Source organism: Diabrotica virgifera, chromosome 4 (assembly GCF_917563875.1).
Source record: "Diabrotica virgifera virgifera chromosome 4, PGI_DIABVI_V3a".
Classification (NCBI taxonomy): Eukaryota; Metazoa; Arthropoda; class Insecta; order Coleoptera; family Chrysomelidae; genus Diabrotica; species Diabrotica virgifera.
This window is the reverse complement of record NC_065446.1, coordinates 222,143,970-222,163,094: the sequence shown is the minus strand read 5'-3', so window position 1 is coordinate 222,163,094 and position 19,125 is coordinate 222,143,970.

Here is a 19,125-nt window from a genome sequence, read left to right as displayed (position 1 = left end):
CGTAATTTGTAATTATTACTGTAAATACTAGTTATTAAAACTATTTTTCGCTCAAACAGTGACTAATAACAATTGTGTTAAGTGTTGATTATCAAGAACAAGCTGCAGCTTCAGTCAGTAAGACCTTTTTTACGTAATAATCTTCCAACTTAAACACTTTCAGTGTGAAACTGTCAATAGTTTTCCACGGTTGCTCTCTGGCCCCAAACGGTTAGGCAACCAGTATTGCAGTGATGTATTTCAAGTTGTCGCTTATTTCCAGAAAACCAAAGCGTTAATATAAACAAATTCGAGTTACTTTTGACTACATGAGTAACAATTTAAATCAATGTTCCCCCACTGTTAGCAACACCATGTCTATACCCAATTCTTCAAGTAATCTTACTAGTTCATATGCAACCGCTACAATGACTAAAGCACGTCCTAGGTATCCGAAGAAGACCGAAGCTATTTTAATTCATGCAGAACCAAATTTAGTACTACTAGACTATGTCAAGGCCATAGGTAATATTGTTAATCCGAAAAACATCTGCTTCGCCTCAAGAATTTCCAATAATAGAATCTGTATCTACCTAACAAATTCTGAACTTGTTGATCAAATTATTACTGAACATCCTACAATTAAAATAAATACAGTTGAACTACCAGTACGGAGATTAGTAACCCCAGCTAAAAGGCTTATAATCTCCAACGCTTGTCCATCAATTCCACACGACATCATAGAGAAACATCTCAAGGATCTTGGTCTACAACTCGCGTCACCAGTGTCATATTTAAAAGCTGGAATCCCCGGTGATGTATTTACCCATATTATGAGTTTCAGAAGACAAGTATATGTCACTCCATCCACAGAAAACTTTGAGCTCCAAACTTCAATAATAATCCCTTTTGACAACAACTCTCACAGAATATTCCTCTCTACGGATAAAATGGTATGTTTTCTATGCAAACAGCAAAATCACACAGCAAATAATTGTCAAAATCCTCCTAGAAGTCCCTCCCTAAATGAACAATCGTTTCCTACTGAACCCATCCCCACTTTCCAAATATCAAATAATGACACACTATCAAACCCAACAAATAATATAGATCTTAGTCAACAAATAAATACAGTCGATGTTCCCATTACTTCCATAACCTCAAATAATGATTTTATTCCCCCATCCACCAGTCAGAAACGAAGTCGTTCTGACATCAGTGATACAAGCTCTTTAGAAACACAAACTTCTAAAAATACACCCACTAAAATCAATGAAATGCCCTCACCAGATGTAATTGTTCCCACTAAGCATAAAGCCAAAAGATCTAAGAAAGACTCTCCCGATAAGTCTAAATTAACTAATTCCACAATTCACATTATCCAAAATCTTTTTCAAGAAAATCCAGACTCATTTTCCCTTCCTGTTGAAAATTTTCTGGCCTTCCTAGAAAATACATTCGGCAGTGATAACCCATTGCACGAAGCACAGGAGTTCACTCAAAATGTCCAGGCACTCCTTGACGATATGAGAAAAATATACCCCTCACTTGAAGACAGAACAGCGAAAAATAGATTCACAAGAGTCTCTAAGAAAATTAAAAAACAGTTAAATATAGACAACACAGAAACGGAAAGAACAGCATCTACATCAACCAATAATGATAACGATTATCTCTCAGACTCTTCCTTAACTACCTAAAGCCATTACTTTGACGCTAGTTCAGTGGAATTGCGATGGGTTTTACCCTCGCTTAGAACGCATACAACAGTTAATCAACAATACAGAAGCTGATATCATTTGCTTTCAAGAAACTAATTTTAAACACTCTCATAAACGAGAGCTTAAAAACTTTGAAGGTTACCATTTTCTTCGAACAACATTTACTAGAGCAAGTGGATGGATCCTAACCACTAATTTGGAGGCTATAGCAGTAACCATCTGGTGTCCAGATAAAATAACTATATGCAGTATTTATATTCCACCTAACTATAACCTCTCTGAAACCGAGTTAGATGATTTAGTCCTCCAACTACCTAGCCCATTTATACTAGTCGGAGACTTTAACGCCCATAATACTATGTGGGGCTCCAAGAAAACTTTCGGAAGAGGAAAAATCATAGAAACCGTATTGAGTTGCAATAATGCTTGTTTGATGAACAGTGGAGCTAACACATATTTTAATATCGCATCAGGAAGTTACTCCTCTATTGACTTAAGTATATGTGATCCCAAGTTAGCTGATTCACTCTCATGGTATACGTTAGACAGCCTATACGATAGTAATCATTTCCCGATAGTCATAACAAATAGTCATAAAAAATATTGCCCCATCACTAAGTGGAATATTGCTAAAGCAGACTGGAATCATTTCAAAAGTAGTGCCGAAAACTTACTATCCTTAGTACAAGGGTCTGAAGATATAGACGAGACAATAACTCTTTTTAATAATTGCATTATCATGGCTGCAGAAACTCATGTTCAGAAAATAACAATATGCCCCTCTAAAAAGGCTGTACCATGGTGGAATCCAGAATGCGAACAAATAGTGCAAGAATGTAAATCTGCTCTTAACAGATATCGAAGAAAGAGAAGTCAAGAAAGCCTGATTTGCTTCAAAAGACTAAAAGCTAAAGCTAAATATGTTGTTAAAAAAAGTAAAAAAGATTCCTGGCAAAATTTTGTTTCCACTCTTACCAGTGATACTTCTCCAACACAAGTGTGGACAAAAATAAGACAAATGAAAGGACAGAAATCTTCACCAAAAATCCCAGCAATTACACGGGAAGGAAAAGTAATTACAGATAACCAAACAATTTCGCATATTATGGCTGAAAGTTTCGCACTGAAATTTAGATATGAACTCGAGCATAACCAAAGTTTAAATGAGCAAAATCCGTTAACTTCTCACACTCCTCAAATTAGTAGACATGATATAGCCGCTATCAAGCTTCCTTTTACACTAGAAGAATTAACAGTAGCTCTAGCGTCTTGTAAAAACTCCACTGCCGGGCCAGATAATATTCCATACATATTTTTAAAAAATTGATCTAATTCCAGCCTTGCAAAACTTCTAAATCTGTACAATAGAATATGGCTTACTAAGAAATTTCCTCGCATATGGCGCGAATCAATCATCATACCAATAAAAAAACCTGATCAACCTTCCAATCTGCCAAAATCATATAGGCCAATTTCACTAACCTGCTCGTCATGCAAACTTCTAGAGAAAATGATAAACTCAAGATTAACCTGGCTTCTAGAAAAATGTGCTATAATTAACGAAGCCCAATCTGGTTTCAGACGCCACCGTTCTACACTTGATAATTTAGTGTTACTGCAAACACAAATAGCTACCGCCTTTTCGAATAAACAAGATGTTATCGCTAGTGCTTTTGATATAGAAGGAGCCTTCGATAGCATTTCACGACCAGCCATTCTTCAAAAGCTTCTTCAATACAATATTACAGGCAATATTTATTTCTTCATACAAAACTTTTTAAAAAAGAGGACTTTCAAGGTAAAAGTAAACGGTGAAATATCTGCAACATACCCGCAAAATAATGGAGTCCCACAAGGTTCCGTACTCAGTACAACCTTGTTTATTCTCGCAATAAATGACATATGTTCGAGTGTTTGTCTACCAGTCAAATATGTAATGTATGCGGATGATCTTATTCTATATTGTCAAGGAAAAAATACAACCGTCACATGTAAAGTATTGCAAACCGTCGTAAATCAACTTAACGAATGGGCTAAAAACACAGGATTAATACTATCACCTTCCAAATCAAAATTAATTCGATTTAGCAGAAGACCTGTAACCAAAATCCTATTGTATATCTCAACGAAATTCCATTGCAAACTGTAACACACTACAAAATACTTGGTTTAACTTTTGATAGTAGACTAACTTGGAAAGAGCATATTAACAAACTAAAAGGAAATGCAATGAAGAGGCTTAATATAATAAAGGCACTGTCACAGTATACTTGGGGTGCAGACGAAAGCATTTTACTTAATATCTATAGAGCCTTAATTCGCTCTAAACTGGACTACGGTAGTTTCATTTACATGTCTGCGTCAAAGTCTGACTTAAAGTTACTCAACTCTGTGCATAATACTTCCATTCGTCTCTGTTTAGGCGCCTTCAAATCTAGTCCTGTAGAGAGCCTTTATTGCGAGGCTAATGAGCCACCCCTCTGGATTCGACGAGAGTATCTCCTACAATCTTGCTTTGCTACAGTATCTGCAAATCCATCTAACCCCGTCTATCGTCTAATAAATTCAACGCCCCTCTCGGATTTACCGAGAACGATCCAATCAATTATTGAAATCCAGAAATCAACCTTAAGAAATGCCATCGATCTTACCAAAACACTTCCATATCCAATTCCAACTACCCCTCCTTGGAGCAGATCAATCCTACATTTAAATACTTCTTTGTTGGCCTATAACAAACACAAAACTCCGAGCATTTTAATAAGACAATACTTTGAAGGAATCATAGAAAAGAACCAAATCCAAAAAATTTTATACACAGATGCTTCCAAAAACGTATGAAATAGGAACTGGATGTGCTGTTACCACAGTTGATAAGACAATAAAATCATTTTTATTACCAGATGTATGCAGCGTATATACTGGTGAATTATACGCGATATTAGAAGCTTTTAAATCCTTAGAAATCGATAGTAAAAACCAAGCAATATGCACAGATTCCTTATCGTCACTCTTCTCCATAAAAAGTTTATATGTTCAACATCCTTTAGTTCATGAAATCCATAACATATATAGTACACTTGCCTCTCAAGGCGTAGTTGTTACTATCATCTGGGTACCATCCCATATCGGCATCCCCGGTAATGAAAAAGCAGATCACGTCGCCAAACTAGCTTCTGCCCTAAATGGTCAGCACTCAAAAGTACATGTTCAAATCTGTAGTGACTTGAAGCAGATGTTTAAGCAGCAACAACATATATCTTGGCAAATCCACTGGAACACAATCAAAAACACATTACACGAGATCCGGCAGACTGTCAATATATTTGAACTCCCAACTATGACTAGAAAAGAAAAAGCAGTCATTCGAAGGTTGAGAATTGGACATACCCGATACACACACGAATACTTAATGAAGTCTGAACCGAAGCCTAATTGTCAAATTTGCTGTAGTGTTTTGAGCGTGAAACACATCCTTATTGAGTGTCCTCAGTATGTGACTCAAAGAAATCGACATAAACTTAAGCCAAATATTAAAGATATTTTAAACTCGTCCGATCAACTTCATAACCTAATTAGTTTCTTGAAAGACATTCGATTATTTAACACAATATGATCTTTTGTCTTTATAATCTCTACCTATTATTCAAAATTTAGTGATTAATAATTAATCACTATAATCCATAATTAATAATTATTGTAATAATTAGTTGTAAGTCTCTATAGTATCTAATAATTGTACTCCCAATATTTCTGTCATAATTTTTACCTAAAGTTATTTAAGATTTAGAAATTAACTGTTATAATAATTAATTTTAAGTCCTCATTGTAATTAACTATTGTATAACCAATACTGTTTGTGTCAATGGCCATTGCAGCCGAGACACATAAATTTAAATAAAAAAAAAATTCTTAATCGCATATAACTCGACAACAGTCAATTTTAGAGAGAAATGGCAAGAACCCTTTTTTGCTCAGAATGACCAAAATTATCTAAAAAAATCGTTCAAAATAAAAAAATTATTTTCGTGAATTTGTTTTAAAAAATTGTTTAAAAAATTTTTCGACCAGGGCATGCGGCACTACCCGGCACCCTGTGGATATATGTTATAAGGACCTCTTTTTACGTAAGTTTGTGCAAAAAAAATCGAATCTTAATAATTTCGCTAGCGGGGGCGAGGATACTGCCCGGTCTACGATATAAGTATGCTATGTTGGGTAATTGGCCCAATATTCTTTTCAAATTGTGAAGATGTTTGAGTTAAATGTATACAACCGCATCACAAAAACATACAGGATATTTATTAGTCAAACCATTTTTAATTTTTTTTGCTAGCATACCAACATCCTCGTTATTATGAGACCGTGCTTTACGTGCTTTAACCCATATACAATTAATGTTTTTAAATATTAACTTTTTGCAATCCATAATAAATAATAAAATTTAAATTGTAGATTGCATTAGGCAAGCAAATTGTCTTTTCTCGTGCAACTATTCGTAATGGAGGAAAAACTAAAAACGAGCAAATTGCTTGCAACTATTTAATTTCTCTAGTTTTTTTTTGTGATAATGTATACGATTTGCATAATTAACTCGTTATTACAATCTAGGTACAATGGTCGGAAAACTTTTGTATTGTTCTGGCTTCTCTCCTGGTAATTACAAATCGGAAATATGTTAATTCTAAAAACTTTTATTTAGAATTTAGCTTCAACTTTATAAGGAATTTATATGCAAATTATATCTAGAATAATAAGGAGACCAAATTCGGTTTTGGAAAAACTTTACCAGTTAATTGTTTAATTAAATTTAACGTATATTTTCACACAATAAATTATTTTTTCTAAAAACGTGTTAAAAATGCAATTTTTAGCACTCCATGCGTGCGTTAAAAATGCTACTTTAAGGCACTAGTGCTTTAAAATATTTTTAAGGCACTGAAGTTCGTATTGACTGTATAGACAATTTTGATGTAATGTCAAAAAAATATAAAAATGGAATGTCAGTCAAGTTGAAGTAAAAGTTTTTGTAGATATTGTCCTGTAATTACGTTTGTAGAAAAAATATTGTATGATATGCGTGTTAAAAAGTACATTTTTAAGGCACTCTTGTGAATTGCAGAACTCGCTATCGCTCATTCTGCAAACTTTCATATGCGTGCCTTAAACGTGTACTTTTAACACTTATATCATAATAACTAATATACTCAAAAATATAACATAAATAGTTACTTATGATATAAGTGTTAAAAGTACACGTTTAAGGCACGCATGTGAAAGTTTGCAGAATGAGCGAAGCGAGTTCTGCAATTCACATGAGTGCCTTAAAATAGTTATTTATGAAACAGTTCGTGAAGTATGCTTTTTGCGAACGCACGCGATTTTTAGAGCACGAGCGACAACAGAGCGAGTGCTATACATCGCGTAAGTTCGCAAAAAGTACTTCACGCACAGTTTCATAAAATATTTTATCTACGATAAACAAATAAAAAACTGTAACTCTTCGTCACTGGAATTCATTTCTATTCTACAATTTTTAGAACTTTGACATTTAAAAATCCTAACTACTTTCAAATCACAAAACTGTCAAAAATTTTGTTGTAAGTCATTGCTCATATTGTCATCACCATGACAACGTGAAAGTTAAGGATATTTGATAATAGGTTTGTTCTAGCATCAGTTTTCATTATTTCACGGTTTTTGCTCTAAATTTTAAAGAGCCGCTTGGATTGACATGAAATTTGGCATATATATAGCCTACAGGTCAAAGAAAAAAAGTGATATTGTGGCGATGTGTGCTTTTGTCCTGGGGGTGACTTTCGCCCCCTCTTGGGGGTGAAAAAGTATAGGTCCAAAATAAGTCCGGAAATGGGTAAACTGACTAATTTTAGGTAACTTGTATCCTATAGAGCTTTTTCGCCAAGTCAACACTTTTCGAGTTATTTGCGAGTGAATATGTTCATTTTTCAACAAAATAGCCACATTTTTAGATGGTTTTCGCAAATAACTCAAAGAGTAAGTATTTTGTCGAAAAAAACGTTCTTAGCAAAAATATAGCCTATAAAAAAGTAAAAAAAATGGTGTACGCGTTAGGTCTTTGGATCTCGTAGAACCAGAGTTGTAGCCAATGAAAAATAGATTCATATTCACCAAATTTCAAATAGAATATTTCGACGTGAAATATCCAAAAAATTAAGCAATTTTTTGGGAAATCCCATTATAACTTTTTTAAAGTGTTTAAAAAAAGGTTTATTTTTGTTTTTACAAAAAGTTTCTAGCACTAAATTTAAGCAAGTTACGCTCAAAATAAGGTTGGTCTCTTTTGTTTTTGCAAAAAAAAAATCGGGAAGACCACCCCCTAATTAGCAACTTAAATGAAATTAATCGTTACCGCTCCACAAATTATTTTACTTATGTTGGGTTTGTATGATTTGTAAGTTTCATCGATTCAAAGTTTCGATTTTTTTGAAAAAATTTGGTTTCAAAGTAAAATTTTTAAAAATTTAAATTTTGAAAAATAGGCTTTTTTTCAAAATAACTTAAAAATTCTTAGAGATACCAAAAATCTCGAAAAACAAAAAAAAAAGTCAGATTTGCTTTTCTGAATATCATGTATTTTTTTGTTTTCCTGTTAGACAAAAATTGATTAAGATTTGGTGTTTCTAAATTTGCATACATTCGTGATCAGTGATTCGTTCAACCCCTTTTAACTACAGCCCTTTCAATATTAAGGACTTTGAACCGATGAAACTTACAGATCATATAAACAATATACAGGGTGCGCCAATTTCTTTGATTACAGCTAAACTATGAGATATTATGCAAAAAAATATTTATAACAAAACTAATATGTATCAAAGACGTCTATAATTTAAAATTATTGTCGATTATACAGGGTGAGTCAGAACGACGGTATGAACCAAAGTTGTATTTTCTTAAATGGAACACCCTGTATATTGAATTATTTTTGAATCTATTATTTACAAATATGAAAAACTTGTATAAGGTCTTATAGGCCTAAAGTTAATAATTTTCGAAATATTTACATTTTTATTGAGAAAAATAAAAATGGTAATATTTATAGGGTTGTGGATTATGTTTCCAAGGTAACAAAAATTTAAGTGGTATGTCAGAGTTTTTATAATATAGTGTTATTTTTAAATAATTTAATATCTTCTACTTTTAGCCATAAAATATACAGTGTGATCACTATTCGCAAATACAAAATTGTATCACTTTTTTTTTAATGGGACACCCTGTATATTAGTTTTGTATTTTGTAGTAAATATTACATCCTTACTTTTGGTATAAGGTTCTACCTACCTAGCATGTTTCGTTTTGTAGATATTTTAAAAAAAATCTATAAATTATATGTTTTTGCGGATTTTTTATTTAAAAAATGTTTGCAAAAAAAATAATTATGATCTGGTTTTAGCAAGATACACTAAAATATCAAATATGAAAATAAAAACGTAATTAAAGATTAAAATAAATCGTATGCTAGTATTTTTTGTACGATTCAATTGAATTTAATAACTTTAAATTATTTTACAAAAAATATTTTACCATTCTAATGAATGCACAAATTAGTTACTAAATTAAATAAGTAACCAAATTTTAAATCTACCTTAGTAATTTTTCTACCACAGCAACTTTCCTATACCAAATTAATTGTTAGTTATATTGTATATACGAGTAAGATCAGTTAAACTTTTAATTTACCTTTTAAATTTACTTACATCTTGAGAACATAATAATTATAAAGTATGCTTTGAAACAAATGAATATTAAATGTGTCAGCCAAATTATTTTTAATAGTATTTACTGGTGTCACAAAAGCTGGTAATGCTTTTGTAGTTGAAATTTTTGAAACAATTTTTTATATTTTAAATTTTAATTTCTCAACCGAACAATTGGTGGATATGACATTTGTTTTTGGCGAAACCATTAGAAATTATTACCAGCTTTTGTGACACGAGTAGGTACAGAGGTACTATTTACTTCTTAATATACTTCTATAACGTTCATTTGTTTCAAAGCATACTTTATACGTTTTCAAGGTGCAGGTAAATTAAAAAGTTATTAACTGACCTTACTCGTAAATACAATATAACTAACAATTAATTTAGTACAGGAAAGTTGCTGCGGTAGAAAAATTGCTAGGGTAGATTTAAAATTTGGTTGTTTATTTAAGTTAGTAACTAATTTATGCATCCATATGCATCCATATGCATCCATTAACCAATTTATGCGTATGGTGAAATATTTTTTGTAAAATAATTTAAAGTTATTAAATTCAATTGAATTTTACTAGCATACGATTTATTTTAATCGTTAATTACATTTCTATTTTCATATTTTATATTTTAGTGTATGTTTTTAAAACCAGATTATATTTATTATTTTAAATAAAAAATCCGCAAAAACGTAAAATCTATAGATTTTTAAAAATATCTACAAAACGAAACATGCTAGGTGAATACAACCTCATACCAAAAGAAAGGTTGTAATATTTACTACAAAATGCAAAACTAATATACAGGGTGTCCCATTTAAAAAAATAAGAAAATTTTGTATTTGTAAATAGTGATCACACTGTATATTTTAGGATAAAAGTAAGAGATATTAATTTATTTAATAATAACACTATATTATAAAAACTTTGACCTATCACTTAAATTTTTATTACATTGGAAACATAATCCACAACCCTATAAATATTACCATTTTTCTCAATAAAAATGTAAATATTTCGAAAATTATTAACTTTAGGCCTATAAGACCTTATAGAAATTTATCATATTTTTAAATAATATATTCAAAAATGATTTAATATACAGGGTGTTCCATTTAAAAAAATAAAACTTTGGTTCATACCGTCGTTCTGACTTACCCTGTATAATCGAAAATAATTTTAAATTATAGACTTCTTTGATACAAATTAGTTTTGTTATAAACATTTTTTTGTATATCTCACAGTTTAGCCGTAATCAAAGAAAACCAAAGGTTTGGCGCACCCTATATACACGAGTCAAGAAACTTGTGAAGTCGTAACGATTAAGTTCATTTAAGATACTAATTAGGGGGTGATTTTCTCGATTTTTTTAACAAAACTAAAAAGGACTAACTTTAATTTGAGCGTAACTTGTTTAATATTGATGCTAGAAATTTTTTTTATAAAACAAAAATTAAGCTTTTTTTAAACACTTTAAATAAGTTGTAATGGGTTTTCCCCGAAATGTGCTTAATTTTTGGTTATTTCACGTTAAAGTATTCCATTTGGAATTTGACGAATATGAACCTATTTTTCATTAGCTACAACTCTGCTTCTACTAGGTGTAGAGACGTGATATATACACCATTTTTTTAAATTTTTTGCGGGCTAAATTTTTGCTAGGAATGTTTTTTCGACAAAATACTTACTATTTGAGTTATTTGCGAAAAACCGTCTAAAAGCGTGGTTATTTTGTTGAAAAAATGAACATATTCACGGCCAAATAACTCGAAAAGTATTGACTTAGTGAAAAAACTCTATAGAACAGTTACTTAAAGAACATAGAACATAGTTACTTAAAATTAGCCAGTTTATCCATTTCCTGACTTTCTTTGGACGAATATTTTTTCACCCCCAAGAGGGGGTGAAAACCACCCCCAGGGCAAAAGCGCATATCGGCACAATATCACTTTTTTTCTTTGACTTGTTAGCTATGTTTATGCCAAATTTCATGTCAATCCAAGCGGTTCTTTAAAATTTAGAGGTTTTGCAATATTTTACCGTTAATGAACGGACTATTTCAAACGGTTTGAAACCATCAGCGAATATTGGACCAGCGCGAGTAGAGGGGATAGCACTGGTGACTGTATTATGTTCTCTCACTGACCAACTATTTGCTGACGATTTCTGACGCTGACGGTTTCTGACTAGTTTGACTGTTTGCTAGAACAAATTTTATATGACAGTGTGCCAAAAAACCCATTGAAAGTGTGCGAAAAAGTAAATCCCTTTAAAATACATTGTTACTTCACCCACACTTTAACCCTTCACGCACTGCTATCTATAATGACAGTTTCACAAACTAAAAACTTATACATAATATGACATGTTACAGAGTAGATAAATGTACTTTTTAACACGCATATCATACAATATTTTTTGTACAAACGTAATTACAGGACATTATCTACAAAAAACTTTTACTTGAAGTTGACCGACATTACATTTTTATATTTTTTTGACATTACATCAAAATTGCCTATACGATCAATACGAACTGCAGTGCCCTAAAATTTTTAAAGCACTAGTGAATTAAAGTAGCATTTTTAACGCTCGTATGGAGTGCTAAAAATTGCATTTTTAATACGTTTGTAGATAAAAATATGATAAGCCAAGACCTTACTAAACTAAAATTGTACCATTTCACCTTATTTTTTATTTAAACAACCATACATTCTTTACATGGATAATAGCTATAATAAAACTGATAAATAAAAGTGAAGAATTCAAAGAAGAAAATCAAATTAAAGTCATCCATATGTTAAAACCCATGTTTAACCGGTAACTCTAATAATGAGAAAAATATTGTCAAAACCATTTTTTGGCTAAAAATTAGTGTAACTAAAACCTGAAATTGTTTAACCAGGAAATAAGTAGTATTTTTCCAACGACTCGTTGGAAGGAGGAAATTAAATTAAATAATATTAATCGGGAGTAGTCACGCCCTTAAAAAAATCTAACATTTTATCCTTTTCCTTAAGAACTTGATGAAAAATTTTGCAACATAACTTTTCACTCGTAAGTGCGTCGAGGAAGATTGTAGTAATGTGTAGGCATTTTTTTTAATTTTTTTTATTTTTTATTTTTTTTGTGGAATTTTTGTATTTGGTGAGAACCAATTAGCTTTTTAGAAATAGATATTTTTAACATAACAAGTAAATAAAAATATAATAAAATAGAAATTTGTTTTAATTTTGTATTTAAATTCGTATTATTAGATTTAATCTAATTGCTCGACGTGACAGAAGTGAGAGCGACTGTTCCCGGGTTCAATAAAATTAATTAAAAGTAAATAAAATTGATTAAATTGAATAAAATAAATTAAAATTAAATAAAATTAATCAAATATAATATTAAACTAATATTAATTAATAAAATCAAATTAACAATAAAAAACCATAAAATCCTTTATAAAAGGTATACTTGTTAAAATCCCTATGCAGGGCTACATCACAACAAAACATTTCAATCGGTTGACCGATCATCATCAGTGTTTGCCTAAAATGTGTATAACCTTATAAATTAATGCAAAGTATTTAAAATTTTGACTACGATCTTAAAAGTTATAGGTTATACTCACTTGAATCTAACATGCTAACCACCAAAGTAAAAAATATTTGGGTAAATTTACCCGAAATTATTCTGATTCGATTTTTTTGCACCAACTTACTCCAAAAGAGGTCCTTATATTAAATTCACTGGGTGCCAGGTGGTGCTGTGGTCTAAAATTCTCTAAACAATTATTTTAAACAAATTCTCAAAAAATGTTTTATTAATTTCGATCAAATTTTTTTTTAGATAACTTGGGTCCTTCTGAGCAAAAAAGCTCTCCTGTCATTCTTTTCCAAAAGTGATTGTTGTCGAGTTATACGCGATTTTAAAATTTAAAAAAATGCAAGAATGGCCATTTTGAAGGCTTAATAACTCGAATAACAATTATGTTATTATAATTGTATATAAGTATAATAAAAGTCAGAAAGTGATAAAATCAAACTTTAACACCCCTCCTTCAACATTCTGAAAAAATTTCTGTTATTATTTTGTTACAAAACTGTTATTTTTAATTATTAACAATTAGCGCTATAGTTCATGCTGTATCGTCGCCCCCGTTAGCAAAATTATTTCGATTAGATTTTTTGCACAAACTTACTCAAAAAGAGGTGCTTATAACAAGTCTACAGGAATCCATGAGGAAAAAAATATCCTGTAGTTGGCTGTACCTATACCATTTATTACAAAAAACCATGAAATCCTTTATAAAAGGTATATTTGTTAATAATATATTAACAAATATACCTTTTATAAAAGGTATATTTGTTAATAATATATTAACAAATATACCTTTTATAAAGGATTTCATGGTTTTTTTTGTGTCGGATGACGTTTACTAGTGACGGATGACGTCACTAGTATACCATATATGCCACAATGTCGAAACTTAAAAATGAAAATCGACCTGTTTCGAGATTTGTCCATCGAAAGTCGCCGGTTTACGAAATAACGAATTTATTCCTTTCATTTGCACCATACTGTCGCATGTCGGTGGAAAATATTGTCGCGCACGCTTGATTAGCAATTAAAAAAAAAAGGAGTTTTGAATATTGTATTGCAAAAAACTTTTCGGGATTTTATCAATAGATGTTTAAAGAATATCTACCTATCTTGGCAACATTCAAATTTTTAGTTTTTCACATAGTTTTTGAGGGTTGAAAATGGCCGATTTCGCAATTTTTCAATTTTTAATCGCTTATATGTCAAAAAATATCATTTTTAGAGAAAAGTCACTGAAGATCTTTTCTATTTGGAATGATCCAAAAAACCCAAAAAAACTTTTTTCCATGCAAAAAAAAATTTTTAGGAAAAAAAACAAAAAAACGTTTAAAAAATTTTTGACCATCTTTTGGTCCTGGCAACATGCAAATTTGTTAAAAGGAGATTTTTTTTAGTAAGATTGTGCGAAAAATCCGAATTAGAATATTTTTCCTAGCGGATGCGCAGTGGCTTTCTGGACTAAGTAAAAAAGCGGATACAAGAGCAACAGCGCCAACAGCAACGAATAAATCACCAGGTGGTAGAAGAGTTATCTGTCCACCGTGCACTAGAAGCAGTGGCAATCTTACACAGTGACAACTAGCCGAAAATTCTTCTTCTTTTAGTGGCTATTACTTTCGAATATTGGCGATCATTCTGGCTCTAATTATTTTATTAACTGATGATTTAAATAGATTAGTTGTTATTGTGGAGGACCATTTCCTCAGGTTCTTTAACCATGATATTCTTCTTCTCCCAATTCCTCGCTTTCCGAATACTTTATCTTGAAGGATTACCTTCAGTAATCTGTATTTAGTGCCGTTTCTCATTATGTGTCCGAGATATTCTAACTTTCTCCTTTTAATGGTATACATCACCTCTCTTTCTTTGCCCACTCGTCGTAATACGGTCTCGTTGGTTATCTTGTCCGTCCATGATATCCTTGGGATTCGCCTGTATAGCCACATCTCGAAAGCTTCAAGTTTTTTCTCCATTGCTTCAGTGAGTGTCCAGGATTCAACTCCGTAATACAATATTGAGAAGATATAACAACCCGAAAATAAACAAGCTATAAGCAATTAGTTATACAAAGGGAGAAGAAGAAGAGATTCACCTATCATAGGGGTAAAAACCAAGAGAATGTCACTTTTATTTTATTTTAGTATGAATCTGGTACCATGTGCCATAGTTTACGGATTATTGTGCCATGTGCCATGGACTATTTTGCTATTTCTCTAGTTTTAAGAGTATGTACCTATACGTTGATTTTGGTATTATCTTTTTAAATTATTGTTACATTTTCGATTCTAGTCGATCAAACGAGAATTTATATTTCACTTTTTTTTAACGAAACACTAAACTTTAGCAAAACTTCAGCGCTAGTCAAAACTTTTTGTGCTTTGTACCGGTAAAAATACGTTTCATTATTATTTTAGCTTTCCATTATAAGTGTACTCTAAAAGTATATAAAATTTGTAGTGTACAATATTACAGAAGTTTTAATCCCTCAGGTAATAAAGAAAAAGTTGAGATCATATTGTCGAAAGCGGCTACAAAAGTTTTGGTCTCTTTTCGAAATTAGAATAATGCAGGTATTGATCTCTGTTAGTTGTGCTAGTATAAAATTAACATTATAAAAAGGAAAAGATTTAAAAATTTATATTACTTGAAAAAAAGGAAATATTAAAAAGTAATATAAACATAAAAATAAAATAATAAAATTAAGAAACAGAATTTAAACAGGAATAATTATATAAAGATAGCAAGAGAAAAGTTCTATTTGTATAAAAACATGATTTAAGCAAATTTTGTTTAATTAATGTGGTTATGTCGGACTTCGTCAAATGCCTTGTAAGGAATGTTATACCATCTAGAGAAAAAAAAGGTCCAAATAATTATCAAGACTTTATAAGGTTCACTGGGTTCACTAATGGACCTTAAACTGCCCATTGTACTGAATGAGGAGTCTTTGAGCAGACTCCTCACAGTAATTAGAACAAATCCTACAGCCTAAGTCAAAAACCAGCTTTAAACCTTTTGCTTTGCTTGCCTGCATTGATGAAATGAATCGTGCTCCATCCCCCCCCCCCAAAAAAAAACGAGAGGATCAACACTACAGATAGCCAATCGATTCTTCTAGCAGTAAAGAACCAACTCATCAAATTAAAACTGGTGAGGAACTGCGAAGATTTCCTCAACAACCCAGCAAAAGATAATAAAGTGTCGCTGGATGCCGGGTCATGAACGGGTGCATAGGAATAAACGAGCAGATTTGATGGCAATACAAGGCTCGCGAGAAACCTTTGTAGACCCAGATCCATTCTGTGGCATCAGAAAGGCTATTACAAATAGAACCAGAATGGATACTAAAACTACCAATAAGGAAATTGTGGCTACTGGACTTATTACAGTTTAATGGAAAAACATTGTACGGTACAAAGGTCTTACGACCCAGTACCATAGATTAACAAGTCTCGCCTGAATATAAAAGATAAGTAGCAAATAAAGCAGCTCATAATATATCAGGAGCTCTAAGAGATGTGGTGTGGAAGAATAAGTGATAATAGGTTAGTGGGAGAATAGTCCACGACTAGCGCCAGATAACCGGAAAGTCCCTTAAAAAAGTCAAGATGTCTGGCAGTCAATGTATATACGAAAAAATATGAAGAAGAAGAAAAATCTTTGATTTCCGATCTACTGTTTTAGAGCAGAAAATATCAGTCATGTTATTGTTGCTTTAATTTTTTTTTTGAATTTATTGTTAAACGATTGACTTTATTATTATTTTTACTAACTTATTTAAATTATTTAGTATTTACACTGATTTATCCATTAACATATACAAAATCTAACACAATATGTAGTTACAATAGCTAACATATAATTTATTTCAATATTACAAATTACAAAAATTTACTTTTCAAAAGAGAGTTCGTTACACGTTACAATCAAAATCACGAGACGATTACAACTGGCTTACAAAACAAATTTTCACTAGTAATACCAATAGAGGTCAAATTATTTCCGGAAATTTTTTTGAGATCATGAATATTTTGAAAATTTCCCGAGTCGCAGACCAGGGAAATTTTCTAAAAATATTCATGATCAAAAAAAAATTTCCGGATATTAATTTGACTTCGCGTGGTATTCGGTAAGAAAATTCCATACCAAATTTGCATTTGAAAATCCAAAGCTGCATGAACAGATTAATAGTGCGCCATAGCTTTGTCAGCAATTATTTAGGCTTTTAAATTCGTAATTTCTACTCATTGTAGTTGCATGGGAATACCATTTCAAGATAGAAAATAGTATATTCTTCAATTTTACATAAGTTTTGAGTAACTACAAGTGATATAAAATTATTTTTTGGCGTTTTATTTTAAATTATGTAAACAAATAAAAACCAGTGTGTCAAAAATGTTCTGTTATTGTAAACGTCAAAAAATTTTCACTAGTAATACCACTAGAGGTCAAATTATTTCCGGAAATTTTTTTGAGATCATGAATATTTTGAAAATTTCCCGAGTCGCAGACGAGGGAAATTTTTTAAAAATATTCATGATCAAAAAAAAATTTCCGGATATTAATTTGACTTCGCGTGGTATTCGGTAAGAAAATTCCACACCAAATTTGCATTTGAAAATCCAAAGCTGCATGAACAGATTAATAGCGCGCCATAGCTTTGTCAGCAATTATTTAGGCTTTCAAATTCGTAATTTCTACTCATTGTAGTTGCATGGGAATACCATTTCAAGATAGAAAATAGTATATTCTTCAATTTTACATAAGTTTTGAGTAACTACAAGTGATAGAAAATGAATCAAAACTACATTATGTAAACAAATAAAAACCAGTCTGTCAAAAATGTTCTGTTATTGTAAACGTCAAAAAATTTCCACTATAATTCGCTGTTGGGTACCCCACGAGCAAAAAATTTCAGATAAAATACCTCCGTTGCCATGGTGATCTGTCAAAATAACGTATTTTGATTGGTTCAAAATTACAGGTGTGGAATTTTCACTATAATTCGCTGTTGGGTACCCCACGAGCAAAAAATTTCCGATAAAATACCTCCGTTGCCATGGTGATCTGTCAAAATAACGTATTTTGATTGGTTCAAAATTACAGGTGTGGAATTTTCAGTAGTAATTGCACAAGAGCTCTGAAATTCTATATTAATTTCAGAGGTCGAGTGCAATTTATTGCGATTATTTCATGAATAAAACTGTTCAAAACCAAAATTTGATTGTACTTTATTTATGTAAGTACCATTAAACACACAGTTTTTATAAATATTTGACGATTGAAAGTCATCACTTTTCTAATTTTTAAAACATTAATTGTCATTAATGTCACTGAATGTATTTTTTCGTAGCAACTAAGGGCATCTGACGTAATATGCTTAATCACGTGAGATTATCAAAAATTATCACCTTAATTTGCATCTCTGTAGCTTTCTATTGGTCAGAATATCCTATGAATGAAATAATCGCTCTTATTTACTCAGTGCCTTACTACCCTCTATAAAGAGAAGAATAAGATTGGCCTGGGCATCATTCGGAAAACTGTCTTATATTATAAACAGGGGTCACCAATTATGTTTTCTGGGGGTCCGTTTCCGAAGGACCCGAAGACTTCCGGGGTCCGGACTTAATGCTACCTGTATCCGATTGTTCTGATTCGGTCTCTTTGTGGATCTGTGTGTTTTTTGCCTCCGAAAATATGTTTTTAGCATTTATGGGTCATCTTAAACAAAACCGATCATTTTTCTAAAAGTTGATAGATTTTAAATTTTAACCGATTTAAAATCTAAAAAATGCTAATATGTTAATAATATACCTATTATAAAATTTTAATAAATGTCAAGTTTTTGGAATTTTTCGGATAAGTCGTATAACATAAATATATATTATGTACCTACATGCGACAGATACGCACCATAAAGTGCGATGCCCGGTGATTAACAATTAAAAAACAACGGTCTATATTGAAATAAGCCCCGATTACTCGTTAGAATCTTGAAATTGAGTATAAGCTTCAATTTAGGCACTTGTCAACCGGAACACTAATATAATAATTTACAAATGAGTTGTCAAGCCTCATGCGTATTTTAGCATTTTT